Source organism: Tursiops truncatus, chromosome 4, assembly GCF_011762595.2.
Source record: "Tursiops truncatus isolate mTurTru1 chromosome 4, mTurTru1.mat.Y, whole genome shotgun sequence".
NCBI lineage: Eukaryota > Metazoa > Chordata > Mammalia > Artiodactyla > Delphinidae > Tursiops > Tursiops truncatus.
In genome coordinates, this window is record NC_047037.1 from 123,694,424 (window position 1) to 123,703,037 (window position 8,614).

General features: G+C 38.7%; 1 pseudogene; it reads right to left on the minus strand.

The window, feature by feature from the left end:
* Positions 1 to 1,004: 1,004 nt before the first annotated feature.
* Positions 1,005 to 7,457, minus strand: LOC101333159 (small ribosomal subunit protein uS5 pseudogene; annotated as a pseudogene).
* Positions 7,458 to 8,614: the final 1,157 nt, after the last annotated feature.

Below are 8,614 nucleotides of genomic sequence, written 5' to 3' on the forward strand. Positions count from 1 at the left end.
CTGCCTCAACTGAGTAATTAAAAACATCACTTTGCAAATGGATGCAGAGTACTTGTCAGAGTTAATCTGAAAATTCACTCTCTACATAAATTAGGAATGGTGCATCCTAATTTCTCTGCAAACGTGTATCATATGTGTTAACAGTGGTGGGGATGAGGGAAGAATAAAGATTTTATAAACACATCAAAATTGTAGTTTGCTAGATGATTTCTGTGTGATTGAAATCTTCTATAAGCAAGGGAATATGTAGAAAAGTACAATTCCTGTTATTTTGGAAGCCAACATTAGTAGTTTATAGCGAAAAGATTTCTAATGCTTCTGAGTTTTATATTGTCATTAAAATTCTTATCATATAGAAAATGCTGTAGACAATGTCCAGAAGATTAACGAAGATATTAAAGACTTCCCTAAAATTAACTGATTTGAAAGGGATTAATATCCACAGAGGAGAAAGTCCATTATCTCTTATTTAAATTCTGTTTATTGGGACTAAAATTATTGGTATGTTGCCATACGGTTCCTTAAAATCAATCGTACCTACTATCAATTATTTGCCAAGTTTCACTGTCTAAACATATGAAAAATATGGCTACACAGTGTTGGAAATGCCAAAACAAATTTGAGTTACAGCCCTAAGGGCCCAGAAAGCCAATTTTGAATATTGTCTTACATTAAATTAGGTTCTGCTCACTACGATTTAAATTTTTAATTTCTCTCCCCAATAGCCTAAACCTACTAGTTTGCCAAACATTCTTTGGTTTTTGTTTATAGACAATTTATCTTAGATTTTTGTTAATTTGAATCATACTCCTGTTTAAATATAATGCCTAAAGTGAGCAAAAGACCACACTCGTTTTATTTTTACATTTTAATATTTTGTTTATGGCATGATTTTTTTTTTAATTTTTATTTTATATTGGAATAGTGTTGATTTATAATGTTGTATTAGTTTCAGGTGTACAGGAAAGTGTTTCAGTTATACATATACATATATCCATTCTTTTTCAGATTCTTTTCCTATATAGTTTATTACAGGTGGCCACAGCTGGAGCCTAGGTCCTCTATGTGGAAACTGTGGTGTGGGTCTTTACAAGATGGTCAGTGAATTCCTGATAGGGAGGCTTAGTGAACACAGTCTCTTTCCAGAGGATGGGATGAGATAGTTGTAGGTCTTGGAGATGTCGTGTGGAAGGTGGATTTGGTGAAGTTATCCATGGTGGTACTGCAGCCCCTGGCTGAGATGTAGCAGTCATTGATACTAGCCATCAACTGCAATTTCTTGGGCACAGGGGCTGAGACTATTCCAGTTCCTCTGTGGGTGGGGAAGAGGTATACCAGCACAGAGACACAGCAGTGGGTTACTTTGCAAGGGTCGGTGCAGGGCTTGCCAATCTCGTCCCCCCACTATCTTGTTGCACAGAGAGTATGGCGACCTTGGCTGGAATAATGGCCCCATAAATTGCAATGGCTCCCTCTTTGGAGCACTTAACACCCAGAATAACATGTTGTTGTAATTCCCAATGGTGATAAATGCCTTGAACCTGGTCTGCTGGCCAGTGTAGATCTGCTTTTGCACAGGTATACTCTTCAGAATCTCCTCCTTCAGGAACACTTTCAGGAAAAACTCAGTGATCTCAGATTCCTTGATGGGCAGGGAGAGGTGATAGATATCCTCCAGGGACTAAATAAAAGATACCTGTGTAGATTTCATGGAAGGAGTAAATTTTTGAGCAGGAAAGAAAATTAATTCTATTCTTCCATTTATAAAAGTAGGATTTCTGAGCCGTATGTGTAGATACTTCTATTTGTTGAAGTGCCTTACAAGAGTAGCCCAGTGTTAGGGCTTCCCTGGTGGCACAGTGGTTGAGAGTCCACCTGCCGATGCAAAGGGCATCGTTCGTGCCCCGGTCCGGGAAGATCCCACGTGACGCGGAGCGGCTGGGTCCGTGAGCCATGGCCACTGAGCCTGAGTGTTCGGAGCCTGTGCTCCACAACGGGAGAGGCCACAACAGTGAGAGGCCCGCGTACCGCAAAAAAAAAAAAAAAAAAAAAAAAAGAGTATACAGTGTTAAAACATTGGGAATGTCAAACAGGTAATTAGAATCTTGTCACAGTAGCTGAACGTTCATACTGTTCTGAGCACAGGGGCAGAGAAAGCTTCAAATTTTATATTAATATGTTAGATCATAGAGTCTGTACGATCTCCGTACGATCTCCAACATTTATTTATTTAAATTTAACCCTTTTGACAAGCATATACACGTGCACACATCCATACATCACTTCAATAAAAACATATTGGAAAATGAGAAATGAGGAACTGAATAAGAAAATAAATTACTTATTTCAATAAATACAAGAAGGAATATTTAGAAGTGAAGAATCAAGTGTAAGGGTCATTGGATAAGAAGGGGTTCAGATGAGATTCATGCTTGAGTTTGAATGAGTGGGAAATAGTGATATATCTATTAGAATTATTGGACCAAGGACATGAAAAAGTATCTTCAGACTAGTTATGATAAAGATATATTACTTCTTAGGCTCTCACCAGTCATTCCAAAGATCATATGTAACGAGAGGTACAACCATTGGCCTATGTTCATTCTGAATAAAATGATGGTATTTCTATTCAGCCAGTGAAGCGCTAGAGGGCCATTTTTGGATTAGGCAGAATATTGAGAGGAAGACAAAGGAATATACTTCATTTTATTAAAGTAACAAAATGTGATGAAGGCTGAGAAATCTTGAACCAAGATGTCCTTTTGCACCAGATGTTCCTGAATACAGAATTCTTTGCAGTAGAGTATTTCAGTAAATATAGAAGCAAAATACCTACTTTTCTCATACAAGATTCTTGTTCCAGAAAAGAGATCTGAACTAGAAAGATATTGATCATTTGGTCATCAGCAAATAATACATTTTTCTATAAATTATCACCAGCTCAAACCTAGCCATAATTAATTATGATTCTATCTGGAGGACGTCAGAATTTGACTAGACTGTGTCATTGCATATAGCTTTGTATGTAACCATGTTACACTGTCACAACTAAGAAACCAACAGTCATACATTTTTATAAACTGAACTTTTCAATGTGCTTAGATTTCACCAGTTTTTCCATTAATTTCCCTTTTCTGTTCCAGAATTCTATTGAGGACACCACATTGCATTTATTCATCATGTCTCCTTAGCTTCCTCTGGTCTATGATGATTTCATAGGTTTTCTTCTTTTGATGACCTTGGTGGTTTTGAGTTCTGTTCAGGTATGTTGTCCTTCACTGTATTTGTCTGATGTTTTTCTCATTATTAGACAGGAGTTAGGGGGTTTGGGGAAAGAATAGAGATGAAGTATCCTTTTCATTACCTCGATCAGTAGATATGTGTCAGCAACACAACACTATCAGTGCTGTCAAACTAGATCACTTGGTTAAAGTAGTGTTTGTCAGGTTTCTCCATGGTAAAGTTATTATTTCTTTTTTCCTTTTGATATTCTCTTTTGTGGCACCAAGCTATTAATTTCCCCCCACATTCAGGGTGGAAGATTAAGTTCTGCCTCTGGGAGGTGAATTGTTTTTCTTTCTCTGTTTCTCTCTGTCCCTCTGTCTCTTTTTAGATTAGATATAGATAGATAGATACTGATATAGATAAAATTATGTATATACATATATATGTTCATTTTCTAGGGTTGCCCTAACAAAGTACCACAGACTGGGTGGCTTAAACAACAGAAATGTATTTTCTCACAGTTCTGGAGGCTGGAATTCCAAGGTCAAGGTGCTGGTGCTGGCAGGGTTGGTTTCCCCTGAGACTGTCTCTCGCCTTGGCCTGCAGATAGACACCTTCTTGCTGCCTCTTTACATGGTTGTTCCTCTGTGTCCCTGATATCTCTCTCTGTGTATCTTAATCTCACTCTTTTTTTTTTAATAAAGTCATATTGAATTAAGAGCCACCCTAAAGGTCTCATTTTAATTTAATGAAATGTATTTGAATATCCCACCCCAAAATATGCATCCTTGGCATATGAATTATGTGGAGATAAAACCATTTGAGCACCGGCAGACACAGCAAAAGTTATTTACCTCTCCCCAACTACTTAAAAATAAATTATAAATGTCTCCTTTTTAAAATAAATTTACATTTATAAGGAAAATTTCTATTTGTAAAGATATCTCTATACCAGGAAAACGGGCTAGTCCAGGGACACCTCATGTCATCTAAGAGACTCTAATCTAAATTTCAAGACAACCTTTATTTACCATAGATTTCCTTCCCTCACCCTCCCATAATTTGCCTTCTCAACCCAAAAGCCCAAAATTCCATTTCCCCTTGTTTACACTAAAATATTATATAAGCTGGCTGCCTCCTTGAGTTATGTTTTACTTTGCATACTCCCATGAGAATCTGTATAGATAACATTGTTTTTCTTTTGTTAATCTTTTATCAGTTTGATTTGCTAGCCACAGACATTGGTTTTAAGAGGAGAGAGGAAGAGATTTTTTTTTTCCTCCCCTACATTAATCACCACTTTAAGGCCTTATTTCTAAATACAGTCACATTCTGAGATGCTGAAAGCTAGGATTTCAACATATAAATTATGGAGAGACACAATTCAGACCATAACACTGTCTCTCTATCATGTAGAATTCTTCTGTAAGGAAAATATTTCCCTTCTCTATTTATTCAATCATTTTTTTACACCATTATGGATTCAATAAGTAACTTACACCTTAAGTTATAATCCAGTACTATATTATTTATTTGTTGCTCAATCTTTTTAAGCTTGGGAACTCTTTCAGACTGTCTCCAGTAACTCTTTGAATGTCTTCATCCTTTAAAATTTTTTTGAGCACTTCCTTATTTTGAGGTACTACATGAGGCTCCAAACTCATCTTGTATTTCCCTTGCTCCAGCCCTAGAATTAGCCATTTCTCCTAGGAGTTGTAGTTTCTTTCAGAGGAGAATATCACTTCTTATCATTCAGGTCACACCTTCTTCTCCAGGAGGCCTTCCAGGAGTAACTGAAGTTCCCTGCTTCTGGACCCCCAGCATTTCCATTATAGTCCCTGCTGCTATTTTTCTTAATAATCAAAAGTAATTTAAAACCACCTTGTTGGTGGTTGTCTATTTATTAGTTTATTGTCTGTGTTCCTCTAAGGAATAAACTGCATGAGAACAGAAACATTGTTTTGATCTCCAATCAAGCTGCAGTGCTCACAAGAGGACCTGTCTCATAATTAACACTCAAAAAATATTTTCATGAGAAGGAATTAATAATTTATTTAGAAGTTACCTCAGGTTAAATCTGGTTGCATTTATTCTATCATACTTTCAAATTATTCCATAGATCAAGATAGGCTAGGTCAAGCTGCAATAACTAGCGTTAGGATTTTAATGACTTAACGAAAGCTTTTTTGTTTGTTTGTTTGATGTAGGCTGTTTCAGTCATATAACTCCTTCATATCAATTTGTGCTCCACAATTATCAAGTATGGAGAAAAATAATGTATATCAGTGATACTCATATTTCATTGACAAAGCAAATCACATAATTCCAAAGGAGCATGAAAGGCTAAGCTGTCTGGAGAAAAGGAAACATGATTATTAACATCTAATACTAATGAACATAAATTTGACAGTTTGTTTAATATTTGTGATTTCTTGGGGAAAGAAATGATCTTTTTTTTTTTCTTTTTTTAATTTGTCCAATTGACCTTACATATAATAATCATTCAACTATCTCCCTTTTTTTCTTTTTTTTTTTAAATTAACTTTAATTCTTATCATCTTCTCCCAGGTTTTTTTTTTTTTTTTTTTTTTTTTTTTTTTGCGGTATGTGGGCCTCTCACTGTTGTGAGCTCTCCCGTTGCGGAGCACAGGCTCTGGACGCGCCGGCTCAGTGGCCATGGCTCACAGGCCCAGCCGCTCCGCGCCATGTGGGATCCTCCCGGACCGGGGCACGAACCCGTGTCCCCTGCATCGGCAGGCGGACTCTCAACCACTGCGCCACCAGGGAAGCCCATTCTCCCAGGTTTTGAAGCTGGTGTTTGCAACTAAAGGTAGAATTATGAAAGCCTTCAAATAATGTCCTTAAAGACATATAGGATATATGAGTGGATTTGCTTAATCCACAGCAAAAATCATGGTTCTCAATAATATAATAAAAGTTAAGATAGTGAAGGAAACTTCTCATGGCTCAGTGAATAATATGATGGAATGATAAAAGAACTACATGGTCAGTTTCCTGGTCATTAACATGTTTTTAGTGTTAGGATGTCGAAAGATATTATGTCAAGGAAAGGAAGGCTTTGTGATTTAAAAAAGGTAGGAAAATTCAAGTTTAAACAAAGTAAATTAAAAATTAACATATTTATTAACTGTTGGACTTCTTAAAATTCCCATTATGCTAAATGTGTCCTATGAATTTTCTGAAAGATATTTAATATATGGTATCTGCTAAAGTATTTGAAGGCAGGTATAGTTTTGGTCAAAAAAAAAAAAAGGGGGGGCCAAAAACAAAGGTTTGTAGTACAGGAAGTATATTTGGAATGTCATCACAAAAAACAGGATTGAGGGACAGGGAATAAGAGAAAAACATTACAAGTATTGATCTTGGCTGACCTTGGCCTGCAGCAGCTTGAGGCAGGTTTTCAGTTCCCAGCCAGAGACTGAAGTCAGGCCAAGGCAGTGAGAGTGCTAAATCCTAGCTACTAGACCACCAGGAACCAGTGGCCACTGACGAGGCCCTGGCCCATCAGCTGTGTAGAAATGAAATTCCACATAGAGATGGGAAATAAGTGAAACAAGTAAAGTGTTTATTAGAAGGAGAAAGGGTACCTGTGGATAGACACATGGATGGACTCAGAGAGAGAGGGTCGTGCCCTCACGGTACTTTGAATCATTTATATGGGCCATTTCTTCAGGGTTTCCTTTGGCCAATCATCTTGCTTTGCCTGGTTCTGAGTCTGTATTTGGTTTGTCTCAGGGTCCTCTCATGTATGCATGTGCATCTCTTAGTCAAGATGGATTCCAACAAATGGGCCTATGGATAGTTGACGTCACTTACTATGGGGTGGCACCCCTTCCCTTTTTGAGCTCCAAGGAGCCTTTCTGTGCATGTGTAGTCGGAAAGCTCTCCTTGACCTCGAGAATGAAAAATGTGTGGTCTCTTATCTGGGCAGGGCTTAGCTCCTCCTCCTCTTCATCTTGGAGTTTCTGTCCACAGGGGACAAACTGCAGCTGTTCAGCCTGGGACCCATCTATCTCCTACCTCAAGATGAGTTACTGCATTGGTCACTGCAAAGGTTGACTAGTGTTAGATCTTACCTGTGACCTCTTGAAGAGCCTTATGGAATGCCTCTTAGAACTGGTTACCTGCAGCATTGAAGGGGGAAGATTTATCCACCCAACATCTATTCCTAAGAGGTCAATGATGGATCCATGAGGGTTAATTACTTTCATGTCTGGGTTCACATGTTTGAATGTTAGGTTGGTTTCTAACAAGGATGTCGATGTCAATTTCTTAGGTTAGAAAAGTCTCTTGGGATGGAGGAGATTGGTTCAAGATGGCAGAGTAGAAGGACGTGAGCTCACTCCCTCTTGCAAGAGCACTATAATCACAACTAATTGCTGAGCAATCATCAACAAGGAAACACTGGAACTCACCAGAAAAGATACTCCATATCCAAAGACAAAGGAAAAGCTTCAATTAAATGGTAGGAGGAGTGCAATCACAATAAAATAAAATCCCATGACCACTGGGTGGATGACTTACAAACTGGAGAATACTTATACCTCAGAAGTCCACCGATTAGAGTGAAGGTTCTGAACCACAAGTCAGGCTTCCCAACCTGGGGGTCCAGCAACAGGAGGACCAATTCCTAGAGAATCAGACTTTGAAAGCTAGCGGTATTTGATTGCAGGACTTTGACAGGACTGGAGGAAATAGAGACTCCACTCTTGGAGGGCACACACAAAGTAGTGTGCACATCAGGACCCAGGAGAGGGAAACAGTGACCCCATAGGAGCCTGAACCAGACCTAACTGCTAGTGTTGGAGGGTCTCCTGCAGAGGCGGGGGTGGTGGTGGTTGTGGCTCACTGTGGGGACAAGCACACTAGTAGCAGAAGTTCTGTGAAGTACTCCTTAATGTGAGCTCTCCCAGTGTCTACCATTAGCCCCTTCAAAGAATTGGGTAAGCTCCAGTGCAGGGTCATCTCAGACCAAACAACCAAGAAGGATGGAACACAGCCTCACCCATCAGCAAACGAGCAGATTAAAGTTTTACTGAGCTCTGCCAACCAGAGCAACACCCAGCTTTACCCACCCCCAGTCCCTCCCATAAGAAAGCTTGCACAAGTCTCTTAGATAGCCTCATCCACCAGAGGGCATAAGCAAGAAAAACTACAATCCTGCATCCTGTGGAACAAAAAACAAATTCACAGAAAGACAGACAAAATGAAAAGGTAGAGGACTATTTACCAGATGAAGGAACAAGATAAAACCCCAGAAAAACAACTAAATGAAGTGGAGATAAGCAACCTTCCAGAAAAAGAATTCAGAATAATTATAATGAGGATGATCAAGGACCTCAGACAAAGAATGGAGGCAAAGATGAAG